Raw genomic sequence first — 21,839 nt, 5'->3', positions numbered from 1 at the left:
ATGTTTTGGGGTGTGCTGTTATAGGAAAATAATCCAGACCAGGCTGATGCAATGCAACCCAGTGCATGGCTGAAGTTAAACAAAGTGTTTTATTCCACTTATACCAGAGACATCAAACGATCCTCTTCTGGGTCACACGGATTAGTAAAAAAACATCAAACGATTGTGATACATTTAATGTGACGTTAATTGTGATGTTTTGAATGCATTTAAGAAGGACATGAGTTTTCAGGTCAAACTATGTTATATTTAAATATTCTGGCTTTATTTTTAATATATATAAAGAATATTAATATAGAAAATACATTTTACAGCAGTGCAGACCGTCAGCACCAGCAAGGCCTCTGCTGGCTTAAACTCTATCAGAATCATTGACTTACATTGTAGTATATTTTAGTCCATGAATAAGTATTTAATTATTCCCAATAGTTTTTATTTCATATCGTTTCTATAAAAACAGTTGTGAAGCTTTTACATAAGCCATTTATACATATGCATTTTCTTTCTTGTAGAATTTGAACAAGAAACACAAATTGTCTTAAATTGAAATCCCCATGAAAACCCTAAGACACTGAAAAAAAATGCACAAAAGCAAAAAGGAAACCCAGAGTCATTTTATGGGGTTAATATTGATGCTTCTGATAGAGATGATGATTTGAATTGTGCTCATTGTGTTTCTGGCTTTAGTAATATTCTTCGTTCTCACTGCATGAGATTCCTGTCTGTGATGCAGCACTTGGTTAAACTGAATTCTGTATAATATTGCCATCAATTGATGTTTGATAGTATTAAGAGGTGAATTGACTCTAATCCTAACCACTGAAGGCTGAGGTGTGAAATGCACCGCCTGCCTCTGTTTTACTTTTATCATGGATCAGAAGCCTGATCAGCTTTCCAGCCTAAACACAGCTGTGGATTAATAATTGGAGGAAGATGTCTCCTTTTTATGAGCTCTAGCTTTGCATGATTATTATTTGCCTCTTTCTACAAATTATAGTCTAAGATTTAAAAATGATTTTTTTACTTATTAGAGAAAAACAAAAGTAATGTAATTGCATTGGGAGGAAGATTTGCTTAAAAACTGACATTTAGCATCTACCCTTATATGCGTGACCGCATCAGAAGAACATAAAGTATCAATTTGCAAATTTTAATGTGAGTTTGTTAGCTATGTTGTTTATAAAATAACATTTTCTGCCAGTAGGCGGCACTGGTGAGTGGTTACAATAATGTTTACTGTGAATATTAGTAATAATGACTCATTTTATCAGAGGTGGGAAGTAACGGAGTACAAATACTTTGTTACTGTACTTAAGTAGATTTTTTCGGTACCAGTACTTTACTCCACTATTTATTTTTCAGACAACTGTTTACTTTTACTCATTACATTTTTACACAAATATCTGTATTTTTTACTTCTTACATTTTCAAAACAGACTCGTTACTTTAGTTTTAATCCATTGATTTGGTGAAATTTTATTTTTTTATTTTCACTGCATGCTGATTTCAGCCGAACAACCGATTTCCTGTTACTGTGCGTCTTTTTCAATCCGCTGGTGTATAAAGTCCTGACTTTCACTCACCACAGAAGGCAGTAAGAAGTTTGGGGTTAATGTGGATGAGACAGAGGGAGTCAGTGATGTAAACATGACTGAGAACAGACACATTCCTGATCATCATCATCTTTTCTCTGCTTGTGTTCTATATGTGGATCTTCAGCCTGGACACATTCATTGAGTAACAACATTTTTAATTAGTTTTGTATATATATATATATATATATATATATATATATATATATATATATATATATATATATATATATATATATATATATATATAACAAAATTACAATTATTTTAAACAGCACAAAATGTTTTCCTCATAATGGAGACAAAAACTTAAATTACTGTCTTTATTGATTGTACAGATAAAAACTATACATCATTTAAATCTGTAAAATGTCCATAATTTTATATATATATATATATATATATATATATATATATATATATATATATATATATATATATATATATATATATATATAAAAGCTTCCTGACTTGACTTGAAGAGGTGCATTTTCTCCGGTATCACCTCATTAGCTGTGTCTGTGTCTCTTTGTCTTTGTCTCTGTCTTTCCTGCTTATTTACATGTCTAACAAAGTTTTGAGTTTTGAAGTAATGCTATTAGTGATCTATGATGAAAGACTTCCCTGGTTCGATTCTTACCTCTAGTTTTATATTGAACATTATAAGAAGTTTTTAAAAACAGAACAATGAAAGATCATTAAAATTGGTTGCTGGCAAATCATGGTATATCAGTGGTGCAGGTGTTGGAGATGTGGTTCTTGTACCTGAGTCACTTCTCATAGACTTCGAGTTACTGAGAGAATGTACAGGAAGGAGAAGTTTTGACCCTCTACCATCATGATCTAAGAGAAAACACTGGTCTCCTAACTATAGAAAAGCCAAGAGTCCAATAAGCAAAGGCTTGTGTGCCTCTCCTGTGTTAGTGTAATGGGCAGTGAAGTGGTTGCTGCTATCTGACTCACCCGGTTCGATTCCTACCCCTTAGCTTGTCTTTAAATTGTTTAAAAAGTTTTTAAAAAGAACCAATAAAGGTCCTAAAAATCAGCTTCTTGCAGGAGATCCTGTGGCTCAATTGGAAGAGCTTTACCTCTGGTTTGAGAGGTTGCTGGTTCAAACCCCGGCCAGGGCTCAGAGTTAAGAATGTGGAAGGTTCCGGTGGCTGTCGTAAGGAAGGTGTCAGAAATGGCTGCGTGAAAGGTTGGAAGTGGTTTCGGAGGGCGTATCCTGAGGCAGGGGGGCAATATCCGGGCATCTGCCCCCCTGGTGTCTGAGAAGCTGAAAACAAGGGGTTATGAAGCAAAAACGTACAAAAAAGTATCGACTTAGTTTTGCATATATAGGGAAAAATTCAGCCAAAATCTATCACCCTCACTTTTTCTGAGGCTGTGAAGTAGCAGGTCTTCACAACCTTTGTTTACAGTCAACTACCTCATTGCTCAGCAGACACTACCTTCCACACCACTTCATTGATTTCCACACCACTTACCCAGTGTGGGTACAAGCCAGATTTGAACCAGCAATCTCTGGGCTCAGAGGCAAGGCTTTTACCACAAAGCCATCAAGTCCCACAACACACCTTCTTTTTTTTGGAGGTTTATCGTTTGTTTCAGGCTTCAAAGCAAGAAATTCAGACCAGACCAAAACACAGAAAGCAGGATTCGAACCCTGAACCCCACCAACACCGAAACAACACTCTTAACCACTGAACCATCGGGAAGGACTGGCTGCTGAGATTGTGTAGAGCAGGTCTATCTTTTCTTTCAAACCATCAACACAAGAATATAATGCTAAAGACAGAGATAGGAAGCAAACCCATAAGGTGACTAGCAGAGACAAAGCAGGATTCGAACCAAGATTCACACCATTAGCGAGGCACCAGCATTAACCCACTGAACCATCAGGAAGGACAAGCTAGGAAGCTTGTTTAGAACAGGTCTATCTTTCTTTTTAAACCCATCAAAACAATAATATGAATATGTAGGAATCAGGAATTTAACCTACCTCATGACTAGCAGACAGAAAGCCATGTTTGAACCCTGACCACCAACATTAGCAAAGTACCAGCCTTAACGCACTAAGCCATCAGAAACAAACAGGATGGGAAGCTTGATTAGAGCAGGTCTATCATTCTTTTCAAACCATCAACACAAGAATTTAACGGTAAAGAAAGATGTAGGAAGCGAATACAGATGTAAGTAGCACAAGTTGTAAATAACAGGAAGAAAGCAGGATTTGAACCATGATCCCCACAACCAGCGAGATACCAACCGTAACCCATTGAACCATTGGTGAGGACAGGCTAGGAAGCTTATTTAGAGCAGGTCTATTTTTCTTTTCAACCCATAAAAAAACAAAAAGATATCGCTAAAGAAAGATGTAGGAAGTGAATCCTGATAGTGACTGGCAGACAGAAAGCAGGATTCGAACCCTGAACCCCACCAAAAGCAAGAAACCTGATTTAACCCACTGAACCATTAGGGAAGACAGACCCGGAAGGTAGTTTAGAGCAGGTCTATCTACCTTTAAACCATCAACGCGAAAGCTAACGAAAGATTTAGGAAGCAGGAATAGAACCTACATCGCAACTAGCGGGCAGAAAGCAGGATTCAAACCCTGAGCCTCACCATCAGCGAGGCACCAACCTTAACCCACTGAACCATGGAAGAGATCAGCCTGGGACGCATGTTTAGATGAGGCACAAGCCTTAAACCGCTGAGCGACCACTGCTGAAAAGCATGTGTGCTTTTTAGAGGGTTCATACTTTGTTTTATGCCAGCGCAGTAAGAAAGAAGGCATGTAGGACTGGGTTTGAAACCTTATCCCCACTGAGCTACCACTGAAGTGCTTTTTTTTTTGGGTGAAGTTATCTTTCATTAAAGACCAGGAAATCAAGAAAATAATCCAACACAGTGAAAGTGAAAGTAAAGACGTTTTGGCTCTGACATGTACTTAAGTAAAAAGTAGTTATTACTGCTACCTGTCTTAGCTGTTAACTGGACCTCACATCATGATAGATAGATAGAAAGATAGATAGATAGATAGATAGATAGATAGATAGATAGATAGATAGATAGATAGATAGATAGATAGATAGATAGATAGATAGATAGATAGATAGATAGATAGATAGATAGATAGATAGATAGATAGAGATAGCCTAGTGGGTTAATGTCAGGGTCCCCACAAGGATGAGTTTGAGAGTTTGATTCCTGGTTGAGCTGTTTGCTGTGTTAGTAAATAAAACTTCTGGACCTTGTCCACTCTAAAAACATTTCAATTCTGTGTTGGATTAATTTCTTGCATGAAACAAAGTATGAACCCTCTAAAAAGCACATATGCTTTTCAGCAGTGGTCGCTCAGTGGTTTAAGGCTTGTGCCTCATCTAAACATGCTTCCCAGTCTGATCTCTTCCATGGTTCAGTAGGTTAAGGTTGGTGCCTCGCTGATGGTGAGGCTCAAGGTTTAAATCCTGCTTTCTGCCCGCTAGTTGCGATGTGGGTTATGTTCCTGCTTCCTAAATCTTTCGTTTGCGTTGAGGGTTTAAAGGTAGACCTGCTCTAAACAAGCTTCCTGGCCTGTCTTCCCTGATGGTTCAGTGGGTTAAATCAGGTTTCTTGCTTTTGGTGGGGTTCAGGGTTCGAATCCTGCTTTCTGTTTGCCAGTCACTATCAGGATTCATTTCCTACATCTTTCTTTAGCGATATCTTTTTGTTTTTAATGGGTTGAAAAGAAAAATAGACCTCGCTAAAGAAAGATGTAGGAAATGAATCCTGATAGTGACTGGCAAACAGAAAGCAGGATTCGAACCCTGAACCCCACCAAAAGCAAGAAACCTGATTTAACCCACTGAACCATCAGGGAAGACAGGCCAGGAAGCTTGTTTAGAGCAGGTCTACCTTTAAACCCTCAACGCAAACGAAAGATTTAGGAAGCAGGAACATAACCTACATCGCAACTAGCGGGCAGAAAGCAGGATTTAAACCTTGAGCCTCACCATCAGCGAGGCACCAACCTTAACCTACTGAACCATGGAAGAGATCAGACTGGGAAGCATGTTTAGATGAGGCACAAGCCTTAAACCACTGAGCGACCACTGCTGAAAAGCATATGTGCTTTTTAGAGGGTTTATACTTTGTTTCATGCAAGAAATTAATCCAACACAGAATTGAAATGTTTTTAGAGTGGACAAGGTCCAGAAGTTTTATTTACCAACACAGCAAACAGCTCAACCAGGAATCAAACTCTCAAACTCATCCTTGTGGGGACCCTGACATTAACCCACTAGGCTATCACATCTATCTATCTATCTATCTATCTATCTATCTATCTATCTATCTATCTATCTATCTATCTATCTATCTATCTATCTATCTATCTATCTATCTATCATGATGTGAGGTCCAGTTAACAGCTAAAACAGGTAGCAGTAATAACTACTTTTTACTTAAGTACATGTCAGAGCCAAAACGTCTTTACTTTCACTTTCACTGTGTTGGATTATTTTCTTGATTTCCTGGTCTTTAATGAAAGATAACTTCACCCAAAAAAAAAAGCACTTCAGTGGTAGCTCAGTGGGGATAAGGTTTCAAACCCAGTCCTACATGCCTTCTTTCTTACTGCGCTGGCATAAAACAAAGTATGAGCCCTCTAAAAAGCACACATGCTTTTCAGCAGTGGTCGCTCAGCGGTTTAAGGCTTGTGCCTCATCTAAACATGCGTCCCAGGCTGATCTCTTCCATGGTTCAGTGGGTTAAGGTTGGTGCCTCGCTGATGGTGAGGCTCAGGGTTTGAATCCTGCTTTCTGCCCGCTAGTTGCGATGTAGGTTCTATTCCTGCTTCCTAAATCTTTCGTTAGCTTTTGCGTTGATGGTTTAAAGGTAGATAGACCTGCTCTAAACAACCTTCCGGGTCTGTCTTCCCTAATGGTTCAGTGGGTTAAATCAGGTTTCTTGCTTTTGGTGGGGTTCAGGGTTCGAATCCTGCTTTCTGTCTGCCAGTCACTATCAGGATTCACTTCCTACATCTTTCTTCAGCGATATCTTTTTGTTTTTTTATGGGTTGAAAAGAAAAATAGACCTGCTCTAAATAAGCTTCCTAGCCTGTCCTCACCAATGGTTCAATGGGTTACGGTTGGTATCTCGCTGGTTGTGGGGATCATGGTTCAAATCCTGCTTTCTTCCTGTTATTTACAACTTGTGCTACTTACATCTGTATTCGCTTCCTACATCTTTCTTTACCGTTAAATTCTTGTGTTGATGGTTTGAAAAGAATGATAGACCTGCTCTAATCAAGCTTCCCATCCTGTTTGTTTCTGATGGCTTAGTGGGTTAAGGCTGGTACTTTGCTAATGTTGGTGGTCAGGGTTCAAACATGGCTTTCTGTCTGCTAGTCATGAGGTAGGTTAAATTCCTGATTCCTACATATTCATATTATTGTTTTGATGGGTTTAAAAAGAAAGATAGACCTGTTCTAAACAAGCTAGCTTGTCCTTCCTGATGGTTCAGTGGGTTAATGCTGGTGCCTCGCTAATGGTGTGAATCTTGGTTCGAATCCTGCTTTGTCTCTGCTAGTCACCTTATGGGTTTGCTTCCTATCTCTGTCTTTAGCATTATATTCTTGTGTTGATGGTTTGAAAGAAAAGATAGACCTGCTCTACACAATCTCAGCAGCCAGTCCTTCCCGATGGTTCAGTGGTTAAGAGTGTTGTTTCGGTGTTGGTGGGGTTCAGGGTTCGAATCCTGCTTTCTGTGTTTTGGTCTGGTCTGAATTTCTTGCTTTGAAGCCTGAAACAAACGATAAACCCCCAAAAAAAAAGAAGGTGTGTTGTGGGACTTGATGGCTTTGTGGTAAAAGCCTTGCCTCTGAGCCCAGAGGTTGCTGGTTCAAATCTGGCTTGTACCCACACTGGGTAAGTGGTGTGGAAATCAATGAAGTGGTGTGGAAGGTAGTGTCTGCTGAGCAATGAGGTAGTTGACTGTAAACAAAGGTTGTGAAGACCTGCTACTTCACAGCCTCAGAAAAAGTGAGGGTGATAGATTTTGGCTGAATTTTTCCCTATATATGCAAAACTAAGTCGATACTTTTTTGTACGTTTTTGCTTCATAACCCCTTGTTTTCAGCTTCTCAGACACCGGGGGGGCAGATGCCCGGATATTGCCCCCCTGCCTCAGGATACGCCCTCCGAAACCACATCCAACCTTTCACGCAGCCATTTCTGACACCTTCCTTACGACAGCCACCGGAACCTTCCACACTCTTAACTCTGAGCCCTGGCCGGGGTTTGAACCAGCAACCTCTCAAACCAGAGGTAAAGCTCTTCCAATTGAGCCACAGGATCTCCTGCAAGAAGCTGATTTTTAGGACCTTTATTGGTTCTTTTTAAAAACTTTTTAAACAATTTAAAGGAAAGCTAAGGGGTAGGAATCGAACCGGGTGAGTCAGATAGCAGCAACCACTTCACTGCCCATTACACTAACACAGGAGAGGCACACAAGCCTTTGCTTATTGGACTCTTGGCTTTTCTATAGTTAGGAGACCAGTGTTTTCTCTTAGATCATGATGGTAGAGGGTCAAAACTTCTCCTTCCTGTACATTCTCTCAGTAACTCGAAGTCTATGAGAAGTGACTCAGGTACAAGAACCACATCTCCAACACCTGCACCACTGATATACCATGATTTGCCAGCAACCAATTTTAATGATCTTTCATTGTTCTGTTTTTAAAAACTTCTTATAATGTTCAATATGAAACTGGAGGGTAGGAAAAGCTAAGGGGTAGGAATCGAACCGGGTGAGTCAGATAGCAGCGACCACCTCATTGACCATTACACCAACACAGGAGAGTGGACTCTTGGCTTTTCTATAGTTAGGAGGCCAGTACTTCCTCTTAGATCATGATGGTAGAGGTTAGAAAAAAAAAAAAAAATTATAATAATAATATATATATATATATATATATATATATATATATATATATATATATATATATATATATATATATATATATATATATATATATATATTAATACAAAACGAATTAAAAATGTTGTTACCTAATGAATGTGTTCAGGCTGAAGATCCACATATAGAACACAAGCAGAGAAAAGATGATGATGATCAGGAATGTGTCTGTTCTCAGTCATGTTTACATCACTGACTCCCTCTGTCTCATCCACATTAAACCCAAACTTCTGACTGCCTTCTGCCCTGCTGATTCTTAGCTTCGTAAACTAGTCTACATCTGTGGTGAGTGAGAGTCAGGACTTTATACACCAGCGGATTGAAAAAGACGCACAGTAACAGGAAATCTGTTGTTCGGCTGAAATCAGCGCGCATTGAAAATAAAAAATTATATTTTACCAAATCAATGGATTAAAACTAAAGTAAACGAGTCTGTTTTGAAAATGTAAGAAGTAAAAAGTACAGATATTTGTGTAAAAATTTAATGAGTAAAAGTAAAAAGTTGTCTGAAAAATAAATAGTGGAGTAAAGTACTGATACCGAAAAAATCTACTTAAGTACAGTAACGAAGTATTTGTACTTCGTTACTTCCCACCTATGCTAATATTATTATCAATAATGAAAATTTCTCTATGGGATTTGTGGCGTTAATTAGCGCAATTGAAATAATTGGCCACAAGAGGGCGCGCTTCAGTCATTTAATTCACGCGTTCTTTAGCCACATTGAAAAACAGCAAATAAATGTTTAATATAAGGAGTTCAGTTACAACCAGTGAAATATCTCATGTGATCATTTATAATTAATAAGTAAATACTAAATCAAGTATTTAATAGGTATATGTATGTAAATAATATTTACAGACTTTGACGTTCTTTCTAAACAGCATTAGAACAGTAAGAGTTTTTTTTTATGTTTAATGTATATGTTAAGAATAGTATGAATGCATGAAAATGTACACTAAACTCTATAAAAAGAGCAGGCAGTGTAGGACATGGCTAGGGTTAAACCCATAACAAAGCTTGAGTTACCTTTGTGTCAGAAACAGTCTTCATGTGTCAGATCTTATGGTTCACTGATAAAGTGATTGCGCCCTATTTCTGCCGGTTTGATTCCTGGCTTTGGCTTTTTGGCACCTTCTTAAGAAGTATAAATGCTAAAACAGTATTTTTTAAAAAAATGTTATTTAGACAGTAGATGAAATAAGATAAATATTTAGTAAGATAAGGAAAAGTAAAATGATACATAATTAATTAACATTTTTTTACATTTTATACAACTATATACACAGCTACAGTATATGTGTATGTATGTAATGTGAAATATAATAAATGTATATACATATATAATATCTCATCTTCTGGGTCACACGGATTAGTGAGAATATTTATCTACATTTGTAGGCTACAACATCAAAAAGTAATTCAAATCAGTTAGAAACATCACTGGTATGTTTTAACAATCAATAATTAAGAAAATTTGAGAATTGGATTTTAGCAAGTGCATTATCAGAATGTTCAAGTAAGAAGATCTTATAATAATAATCTTTTGGGCACCATCCACAGACACATTAGCTCCGGCCGAGGGCAACTTTCCCTCCACCACCACCAGCCTTCGAGATCTCGACTCAGAACCGATTCGAACCTCTCCGCGAGAGGGACCCCGATACCGTGATTCTGTTTTCATGGTGATCGTTTTCCCTATGTCGCTGCGCAGGTACCCACGATCCTGAATGAGAACTTTGGAGCTGTTGTCATTCATGCCAGAACGAACGACACCAGGCTGAGGTGAACTGAGATCTTGAAGAGGGATTTCAGGATCCTGGTGGAGATGGTACGCAGCACATCACATCACCCACAACAAGGATTATAGGGTCAGGACCTTTCCCCACTCACCAGCGAGGAATTGAGAAGTTTAGTAGACTTTGTGCACTAAATGAATGGCTACAGTCATTAAAGTCGAGGGCACAAACTACTTTTTGTTGATAATCGGAATCTTTTCTGGGAGCGTTCGAGGTTTTTCCGTCCTGATGGCCTGCACCCCAGCAGAGTTGGAGCAGCAGTGCTTTCAGACAACATCTCTAGAATGCTGCATACCATCTGACTGGTAAAACATCATGCAATTTACAACTATGATAACATTTGTACAACAAGCCAAATAGTTACAAGTACACACACAGTCCACTTTATAGAAACAGTGTCTTGGTAGGACTATTGTTCCGACCACTAAAAACAGATTTATAAATAATCTGCCTGGTCACTCAATGTCTCACCAAACCCCTAAATGCTAATGATCTTGACAACATTTCTAACAACATAAACACTATCCTCACTAGCAGATTAAACACCGTTGCCCCCTTCCGGCTAAAAAAGTTTGGTAAAAAAAAAACACCGGCACGGTGGTATGGTATAATAGTCATACTCATGCCCTCAAGAGAGCAGGCCGTAATCTGGAAAGAAATGGAGAAAAACTAAAATAGAGGTGTTTAGAATTGCTTATAAAGACAGTATGCTCAGCTACAGACAGGGGCTAAATGCTGCTAGAGCTGAACACCTGAAAACGAGAGATAGAAAAATTGCTAAGCTAGGAAACATGTTGCCTATATCTGATGCAGAGAAGCTCGTCCATGCATTTATGACCTCCAGACTGGACTATTGTAATGCATTACTAGGTGGTTGTCCTGCATTATTAATAAACAAGCTACAGTTTTTCCAGAATGCAGCAGCCAGAGTTCTCACAAGGTCGAGAAAATATGATCATATAACCCCAATCTTCTCATCCCTACACTGGCTACCTGTTACGTTTCAAATGTACGACTACAAACTACTGCTACTTACTTACAAAACACTAAATGGTTCAGCTCCCAATTATCTTTCCAGACTTCTAACACGCTACAATCCATCACACTCCTTAAGATCTCAAAACTCCGGACTTCTAGTAGTTCCTAGAATAGCAAAGTCCACTAAAGGTGGTAGAACATTCTCACATTTAGCTCCTACACTTTGGAATAGTCTTCCTGACAGTGTTCGGGGCTCAGACACATTCTCCCAGTTTAAAAGCAGATTAAAGACGTATCTTTTTAGCGAGTCCTACACATAACACACATCACATATCATAACCTTGTGCTCCAGTACATCTGATCACATGCACATTATCGACTTGTGCTTGTTAATATTATGAACAGCAGCTACGCTAATTCCTCTCCACTGCTTCTCTTTCTCTACCCATCCCGAGGCATCCTGAGGTTGCGCCAGTCACGTCCCACCTAACGAAGATTGTGGACCTTTAAAGAAGTAGTTGCTGACCCCGCAAATATCCCGAACCCTTTAGAGACGTACCAGCGCCATTTGGATCCCACATCATGTGGAGTTTGGACATTGGACCTCTTTGAGTGTTTAAAGGCTCTGGCATGGAGAAGCTGGTGTTGGATCTGTGATGAGCTCAAATGTTTAGGTATTTTATGAGTTGCTCAGTAGCTCCTGGTTCCATAACGTCAACTGACTGTATAAGACTTTAGAAAGGACATTACTCATAATCTTACATTCCAGTGCTCATGTTAGTTCTCACTCTCCAGTGTTTTGTATTGTTTTTAAGACTATAATCACACTCTTGATAACTCCCAAATGAGGATGGGTTCCCCTTTTGAATCTGGATTCCCGTCAAGGTTTCTTCCTCATGACATCTTGTGGAGTTTTTCCTTGCCACAGTTGCCCCAGGCTGCTCATCAGAGATAAATACACATCGTTCACCTTAATTCTTAAATTCTCTAAAGCTGCTTTTAGAACAACGTCCATTGTGAAAAGTGCTATAGAAATAACCTTGACACATCTCAAATCTAGGCTGTGAACGTAACGCCATCCTCATCAGAATTCAATTGTTTTCAGCTAAAAGAAGCTCCAGGCAGATGTTCATCATTAAAAGATGATTGTGATCGAATCCATCCAGCAGATGGCAGTCTCGCTCCAGAATTGCAAATAGACTTTGCATCAGATGAACAGGTAAAAATTGAAAAAGTTAATATTGCATGCTAACATCATAATAGAACCTTGTGCTAAAAGTGCATTAACATATTTGATATGTTTATTACCAGCATTACCATGGAAAATAAACAATTTAGCAGTCAGGTCCATTCCTGGATGTTTATGCTGTTCTGTGGTGGAAGTGTTCTAATCAGGTGGTGCTAAGGGTGCAGGGTGCTTTCATCAGAGAGCGATGTACTATCCCGGGTGTCCCTGTGCTGATAGAAATCAATGGCGTGGTGTCTATAATGCCTCATTGTCCTGCTTGGCTGCCCCGGTACCCTCATGCCCATCAAAGTACTTCCACGTGGTGACATCATATCCCTCGATCCAATCGAATGTCCAATCTGAAGAGAGAACCGACACAAATGAACCGTGTGAGGTCTGTTTAGGTGTGGAGGAGACGTGCACATAGCCACACACACATACAAACATACCCTCAGAATTGGATACACAGACATCACACACACACACACACACACACACACACACACACACACACACACACACACACACACACACACGTGAAGGGAGATAAATACAAAATGCATTAAAAAAGAAAACACATTTTATTCTTCTTCTCCTTTCCTATCACTAAACAGATGCGTGTTTCACTTTTAATCTTAAAGACTGACCTTTATCAGTCACATTTCGCCTGGTTCCGGCCCTGCTTCCGAAAACAAGAAAACAACCATAATGCCAAACAAAGAGCTCAAAGAAAATGCATGCTTCTGTGTCATCCTTCTTTTCTAAGCTTGGAAACTTTGTGTGATCGGAAATACGAATTCAAAGTGATAAGGTCATACCCGTGTTGGTAAATACACCCAGGACAATGATGAGAGGTTAAAAAAAATAATGAAAAAACAGGATATGTGGGATGGATGCACAAAAGGTAAACAGGAGCAGTTGTCATTAGGATGGCATCCAGCGGTGAATGAGAAGAGGATCTTTGTTGTATAATGAAAAAAAAAAAGATTGTTGCGTGTAGGCGTTCACTCACAGCCAGTGCGTAAAAGCTACCGGGATCTGATAAGCTATACAGTTACTTTCAAAAGGAATTATTCCTCAGCAGAATGTGCTTGAAGGTCTCTAGAAGAAAGAATAAGTGTGCATAAGAATGGAAATAAACCTATGAATGAGAAGGGTGGTTTTTTTGCATGGTTTCATGTGCACTTTATCAGAAGGGAATTCCCATGCAGATTGTCTGATTGTGCTTCAGAGCATCTTTTGGCAACACAAGCCCAAAGATATGAGATTTCACAGATCAAAGACCACCTCTCTCCTGTCTTTATCTGAAAACAAAGCTCGACCCAGTGTTCCCTACATACTGCAGCATTTTTCAAAATCCAGTTGTTGAGTCAGTGCTGTTAGGCTGCATTTCAATATCAAGCATGGTGTTCCTTAAAAAAAAAAAAACACGACTGATCATGTAGGATGCTCTCTATATTCTGGATTCAGTGTAGCTTAGTAAAGTATAAAACATTTGAGGACATGCTGTTATTGAAACTCAATGGTGTAATGTGGTCGTAAGCAATGCAGAGGTACTGTTTCAACCCCAAACACGCCTCTGGTTTATTATTATCAGAGTAAATCTACATCCAGATTTGTCTCACGCTTCTAAGTGACAATAGCTATTAATTAAAAAAGCCACACACAAAATGGATATGAATGAAAAATATGTTTAAAGAAGCCCTCTGAAGTAGAGGTATAGTAGAATCTTGGCTCAATTAACTGTCAGTATGGGGACAGTAGGTGGATCAGCTACTCTACATCGCCTCTAGTGGTGAACGTGTGTTCATGGAGTCCTGCTATGAACTGATCTCATCCAGGGTGTGTTCCCGTTCTGCTCCCAGTATATCGGGAAAGACTCAGAATCTGCCTTGACCAGGGTCAAGAACTTGCTGAAGAAGGATTAGTACAAACACATACATATACACACTGTATAATTATATAATATAATAATTATATAAGAAGAACAACACTGCTATTTGATTTTACTCTGGTTCAAAAAAAAAAAACTATCAACCAACAAAAGGAGCCTATCAGCTTCTCAGCTTTGTATTCGTCCGAGCTGCACAACAAAGTGAATACTTTTTACACGATATTGTTACACAAAATAAACTCACTTCCTATTTTCCATTAGCCATGTGTGGCCAGGTCACCTCCTCGACAAAGATGTTTTCGTTTTTTTTTGTCCGATTGCAGATCAGATGGGAGATTTGGTTCACCTTGATTTTTTTGCCCTCCAACGGTCGAGCTTTTCTGATTACCTGTGTCATTTTATCAGCTATGTAAACTGGGAAACTGTCTGGTAAACTGTAAATGTAGTAAATAAAGTACTAAACACAATACACTTAGCATCTTTTTTTTTAAACCTACTCACTGCAACTTTGTTCAATTTAAAAGTTCATAGGTTCAAAAAAACAGCACAATTTTTACAACCCCCCCCCCTCCACACACACACACACACACACACACACACACACACACACACACACACACACACACACACACACACTTTAAACCACATGAGACAAAAGCCATAGCCTGACTGATGCATTGGTGAGATGTCTACATCGGTCTGCATGTGTGGATGTGTGTGAATGTTTGACAGTGATATAAACAGAGGAAAAATGGAGGCAGGTTTTTAATGCCTAAAGCAGAATGATGAACAGATGGCTTGTCTGAACATGTTATGAAAGTGGTGCAGATATGATTAGTTGTTTTCCTTTGTGTTTTTTTTTTTTTTTTTTCAGTTGTGCAAGATCCTTGATGCCCCATAAACCATAAATATTGCAAATAAAATAGCTTTGAAGGTAAGAGCTGTGAAATAATGTTAACAGGTTGTACACTCTATGGAAAATGTTTAATTAAACAATTTATTGCAACTGTGATTTGGTTATTTTGGGGTTAATATTTAATCATTATATTATGTAAGTGTGACAGCATTCTTACTGTAATATTTATTTATTGTGCCTAGACCTGAAAAAATTCTGCAAAAAAAAAAAAATAAATAAATAAATATTGTAATATACAGCTTTTGGTTAAATAGAAATACATTCAATTATAACAATAAGCCACAGAGCTCAGTGAAGGAGTAAAGCATTTTAAATACAGTCAATACCAGGAGACCATCAATTTAATACGTCCAGGAAGTGCATGGAAAAAATTAAGTAACTAATTTTTTTTAATGCTTTGTATTTTCCACAGGTTCTTTTATTTGAATTTATTTTAAGGAAAATGTGTCATTTTCAGAAGCAACACATCGATACAGATACACATATATACAATATTCGCATGCATACACATTCATGCTAACACTGTGGCTCTGCGGATAACTAACCGCTTTAAAATTCCACTTATTTTAACTGCAGACATTGAAAACTAAAATACAACATGGTTTGTCACACATTTCTACATTTTAAGCATCATTTCCATACCTGAAAATTGAAAAAGATATTTTTCTCTTGTCTCACGCTCGGGCTCCCCCTGTCGGCTGTCCTCAGGAAAAAGAAAATCAACTACCAATATAGCCCCTGCTCTCAGACCTGAAAAAACAAAAAACAAACATCCGTTTTTCAGAATATTTATATGGTACCCAAACAAACACAAAAAGAATAAAAAGAATAAAAAGAATAACATTTATACAATGATAATAATAATAAGTATTATTATTATTATTACATTTTACATTTGCAAAATTAAAAACAAATAGCGCTCAATCCTAAAGTAAAAAATGCTCTTGGTAAGTTTTATAGAAAATATAATTAGAAGAACAGAATACTCAATCCCAATGATTATTTTTATATGCATATAAATATTTAATAGAGTACAGCTCAAAAATTTTACAGGTGTGAAAAATGCTGTAAAGTAAGAATGCTTTTAAAAATAAGAGTGTTACTAGTATTTTAATTTTTTGAACACAATGGAAAGTAAATGAATAGAAGAGAAAAACAAATCAAATCAATATTTGGTGTGACCATTGTCTGAAAAACAGCATCAATTATTCTTGCAGGTTGGTTGTTTTAAACCTCTTGGAGAACTAACCACAGATCTTTTTTTAGATGTAGGCTGCCTCAAATCCTTCTGTCTCTTAATGTAATCGCATACAGATTCGATTATGTTGAGATCATGACCCAATTGCAGGGGCTCAAACTATTACTTCCTGAACTTCTTGTTGTTCTCTTCACTGAAGATAGTTCTTAATGACACTGACTGTATGTTTGGGGTCATTCTCCTGCCACAAAGTTAAATTGTGGCCAATCAGACTCCTCCCTAATGGTTCTGCAGGATGGATAAGTATCTGACTGTATTTCTCAGCACTGAGGACACTGTTAATCCCGACCAAATCTCAAAGTTCATTTGCAGATATTTTCTTGGCAAAGAACAGATTTTGACTCATCAGTCTAGAGGACTTGCTGCCTTTTTTCTGCAGCCCAGTTCTTATGTTTTCTATGTATAGTTGAGTTGATTAACCTTGTTTACATGTCAGAAATATGGCCTTTTAGCTGCAGTTTTTCCATGAAGACCACTTCTGGCCAGACTTACAGTACATGGGTGTACCTGGTCTCACTGGTTTCTGCCAATTCTTTGTTGATGACACTGAACATCTTCCTAAGACGGAGGATAGCTTGAGCAGCACATCTTGAACACCAAGTCTGCTTTGAAACCTTTGCCTGGGAGAGACCTTGCTGATGCAATTTAACTACCTTGTGATTTGTTGCTGTGCTCAGTCTTGCCACGGGGTTTGTCCTGTGACATGAAACTGTTTTCGACAATCTCAGGTTGGTAGTAGAGTTTACTTATTCCTCACCCAGTCTTAAGCCTCCACCTTCACAGCTGTTTCTGTTTCCGTTAACAATTTTCAAGCTACATATGAAATTGATGATCATTAGCAACTGCTTGGTAGAATTGTTTAATCATAACCCTGACTCTGATCCTACAAAATCCCTGACTTTGTGCAAATGTACAAAGTGTAAGAATTGAAAACCAAATGGTAGTCACACAAACTATTAATTTGATTTCTCATATTTGTTTACTTTCCATTTTGTTAATTGATAAAAAAAAAACTTAGCACTTTTTTTTTAAAGCACTTTTTATACTGTACTGTATATTCATAACAGCTCTTTTTACACAAAAGTATTACAAGTAGGTTCAAAAACTATGAAAGCAAACATACCAATAATCTATAACAATTACACAATAATGCAAATAAGAAATACTCTACGTTTAGTGTGTTATTCCTCTTATTCTACTTTAAACACTTGCTGACCTTTTGCCTGAAGTCAATATGAACAAAAATGCATTTTGTGGTTTTTTCAGAGGAAACCGGGAATCACAAGCTCCTCTGTCGTGAAGATTTCCCGATGGAGAAAGACATACTGCATGCTCCATAGCACTGACGATCGAGACTTTCTAAATAAATAGTGAAAAAACATTTACCTTTCAATAAATATTCAATTGTATTCTTTAAACAAAAAGAACAGCTTCAATAGATAATTAAAAGACTGTAACTGATTACAAGATTTTCTCTTTGGTGTACCGTTCTCTTAAAAAAAGGGCTGCACATTGCTTTTCATTAGGATTTGACTCCTGTTAGACTGCTTATAAATAACACAGAACAGTGACGCTTATCTCCTTATTTATGTGTTTGTCTTCTTTATACACTCAGCCGTTTCACGAGGCGCTGGTGTATTTTTCAAAGCATTTCGATGTGCAGTGTTCATGATTGAGGAGGAAAAAAAGAGAATTAGGTTCAGCAGTCAGTCTGAAAGGCTCTATTTAGCCTTGACAGACTGAGTTTTAAGGGCGAGTGTAAAAACGTCAAAGCCCATACAGCATCACGGTCTCCTAGCCAGACTCGAAAGCGCTGTATTCAGCTTGGACTGTTTCAATCCAAGGTCTTTTGACCCAATGAGAGCTCACATTTATTAGCTTAGAGAGCCGTGGCTCCTTAGGAGTGCGTGAAACGTCGGTCCAAGTCAAATTCCACCCGTTGCCATCGTAAAAGAGTCACCTAATTAACGTTAATCCGTTTTTGATGGCTGAATGTTCCCACTCTGACCACACTGGCGGAGTCTATGTGAGCTTGACTTGGAGCCATCTGCTATAAGAGAAAGGGTTTAACAGAGAGTGAGGGAGCGAGAGGGAGAGAGATGGGTGGAAAATAGACATGAGTCTCTATGGTCGAACAAAAAGCTACTGTAGTAGTAGTACCTTTTTCCCAAAAGTACAAATAAAGTAAATGTTCTCTCAAGCAACTCTATGGCTGTATTACATTTATTATGGTATTTACATTAAGAAAAGAAAAACACGTTTTAACATTTAAAACATCAATTTTATGGATATATTTCATAATTATATTTCAAAATCATACTGTCCCTTTTTTTCCCCGACAAAATAAGCAGTTTCTTCTGCATTTTCTTTAGTTTGCTAGTTAATTGAAAGTTATTTGTGATCTGGCTTTTTGACATTTGTATTCCTCCTTCTGCTACTACAACTAACAATAATAATAAAATAATAACATTTGTTTAGATTTAAGAATTTATTAGTTATTTAATATTAATATTTTTGTCACACACCTTTTCACAGTGCTGGAAACAACCAACCTCGTATCAAAATAATCAAAGAATCCCACACTGCTCATGACTGATTCTAAACATCTGGTAAAGTGACAATTTACACTCTGATCGCAGCCATATGCGCTCCTGCATGCAGTGTTGCCTGGGTATAAGCATTACTTTTTCGCCTACAAATTTGTTCTCTTTAAATATTCCTACACACTTTTTTGTAGGGTTTTTAGGTTTGAATTTTCCCGTTAACCATGAAGCCACCAAAAAGGTTTTTTTTACAGGGTTACAGACATGCTTTGCTAACCTAGGAAGTAAAAGCTAATCAAGCAAGTGAAAGCTAATCCAGAGCATGAACCTTAACCTAGCAAGCGAAAGACAATCCTGCGAAAGAAGGTTAATCTACTAGTGAGCAAAATACAACCTGTTTAAAGTGAAAGCTAAGCAAACAAGTAAAAATGATCAAAGCTAGTTCAGCTGATTTAGCTAGTTCAACTGAAACTAACATGTAGACAAATCATTTATTTAGTAAGTTAACTAACAAGTACAAGCTAATCCCCGGAATGAAAGCTAATCTTCATGGTAAAAGCAAGCCTGCAAGGTGAAATTTTACTGGCAAGTGAAAGCGAATCTTCACAGTGAAAGCTAAACAAGCAAGCAAAAGAAACCACAGACAGTACGTTGTTATGTGCAGGACAGAGCAATCTTGATTTCCACTGTTATGTTTAGTTGTGATTGTGTGGCACAGCAGACTGTGACAGACAGATCAAAAGCCCCTGTCATCTAAAAATGTAAACCAACACATGAAGGTGCTCTGGGATTTAAAGCCCTTTTTCTTGGCTTTGTGGTTTTGGTTTGGAGTTGGAGCTAAGACATTTTCCTCTCACTTCTCTCCAGGATGCTCCAGGCCTCCAGGTGTGGATGTTTTTATTATGTTTTTGCTAAAGACCCTGAAGTTTCCTAGTTTGGGGGCAGAAGCACCTGCATGCATGTGATCAAATAACACACACACACACACACACACACACACACACACACACACACACACACACACACACACACTTTTCTAAGATGATATAGGGCAGTCAGTGGTCCATGGCAGAAACCAAACTAAGCTTTGTACATCAATACGAATGTCATGCAAATCTCTGATGTTTATTCATCAAAAAAAGAGAAATGATCTATTTGAAAAGCCACCGTCTTCATCCCACACACTAATAAAACATAAAAGAACCTTCACCATAGCATGGTGAGGCATAATAATCATCAAGCAGGACACCAGAAAATGTTTTGGACTTTGCTGTTCTTTCCTTCTTTGTTCAGCGCAACACTAATCCATATCTCTGCTACAGGTGTTGTGTGCAAGGTCAGGGGTGAAGTTGCTTCACCTGTCCAACTAGTCTACTCTGCATTATCTTATTTCAAAGTCACAACATCCCTGGAGATGCACTGGTGGACAGTAACAGAGAATATTTAACTCATTACTGTATTTAAAAAGCTTTTCAGCACATCTGTACTTTACTGAAGTATTTCCATTTGGGGAGACTTTTACTTTTACCTCACTACATTTCAAAGTCAAAAATCTTACTTTTTACAAGATTTTGCAAAATCAGTTATCCTTCTTATTTATGAGTGGATAAAAATGCAAATGGTCAAACACGAAGCAAGCCACCAATCAGGAGAGCTTGCGCTTTGTTTGGAACTTGTTTTAAATGCCACTTGGTGGTATCTACTTTGCACAAATGCACAGTTCAGCATCAGTTCAACAGCAAGCAGAACATTTTGAGATTAATCAAATAAAACTGGGGGTAATAAATGACACCCATGGCCTTATTTGCATGATTTTTGGGCTCATGATCATTTGAATAGATATCAATCAGTGTTTGACATTAATATTCTATTAATAGTCAGTCATGGTAATAGTCATTTCACATAAACTGAGTTGATTAAGCAAAAGTCTTGTGACAAAAATTATATTAGGAACATTATAAAAATCTAATAAATCATAATACTTCATATAATTAAGAACATTTGAAGGCCAATAGTTTTGTACTTTTACTAAAGTGAAAGTTTAAAGGAAGCACTTTAATATTTTACCTAGAGTATCTCTACTTTAACTCAAATACATGGTTTGTGTACTTTGTCCACCATTGTGGAGATGTGAACCATGAGTTCAAACCTTTAAGAGCTCAAATGTTCAAGCCATTTCATCACTGTGATGAGAAACTTAACCCAATGCAGTGGGAATAATTATAATCTTAGAATAATTATAATCTTTTGGAAGAAGCTTGTTCATCACTCAAATAAAGTTCCAGAGACTTACAGAATTAATACCAAGGTGTATTCAAATTGATCCAGAGGCCCAACACCTGACTGACATCTTAATGTGTTGCATTATGCAATTTGTTCTATAGTTTCAAATGACGGTTTCTTTTAAAGCACTTGTTAAAGCCTGTACTGAATAAAAATGTCACCAACAAAATAACCATCAATATATTACTAAAATAAAACCAGTTAAGTCTAACAGCTGAATGCAAATGTATCTTAATTGGTGCTTAACATGTGTTAAATCCTCCATTTATCCTCCTGTATGGATGAGTGCAGATTAGTGATGCAGATTTACATCGCGCTGACAGCAGAAACACAGCTGGAGACTGAGCAGAACCACCCAAGAGTCATTCTACCTCATTTCACTGCCTTG

General features: G+C 37.8%; 1 long non-coding RNA gene across 1 annotated transcript in view; it reads right to left on the bottom strand.

The window, feature by feature from the left end:
• Window positions 1–11,058: 11,058 nt before the first annotated feature.
• LOC310725553 overlaps window positions 11,059–21,839 on the bottom strand; it is a 33,857-nt gene continuing 23,076 nt past the window's right edge. Inside the window, exon 5 of the long non-coding RNA XR_014533416.1 lies at window positions 11,059–12,916. This is a non-coding gene — a long non-coding RNA (uncharacterized lncRNA). The remainder of the gene's footprint in view (window positions 12,917–21,839) is intronic.

This window comes from Silurus aristotelis, assembly GCF_946808225.1.
Source record: "Silurus aristotelis genome assembly, chromosome: 4".
Taxonomy (NCBI): domain Eukaryota; kingdom Metazoa; phylum Chordata; class Actinopteri; order Siluriformes; family Siluridae; genus Silurus; species Silurus aristotelis.
The sequence above is the reverse complement of the archived record's forward strand: the minus strand, read 5'-3'. Positions and strand labels throughout refer to the sequence as shown.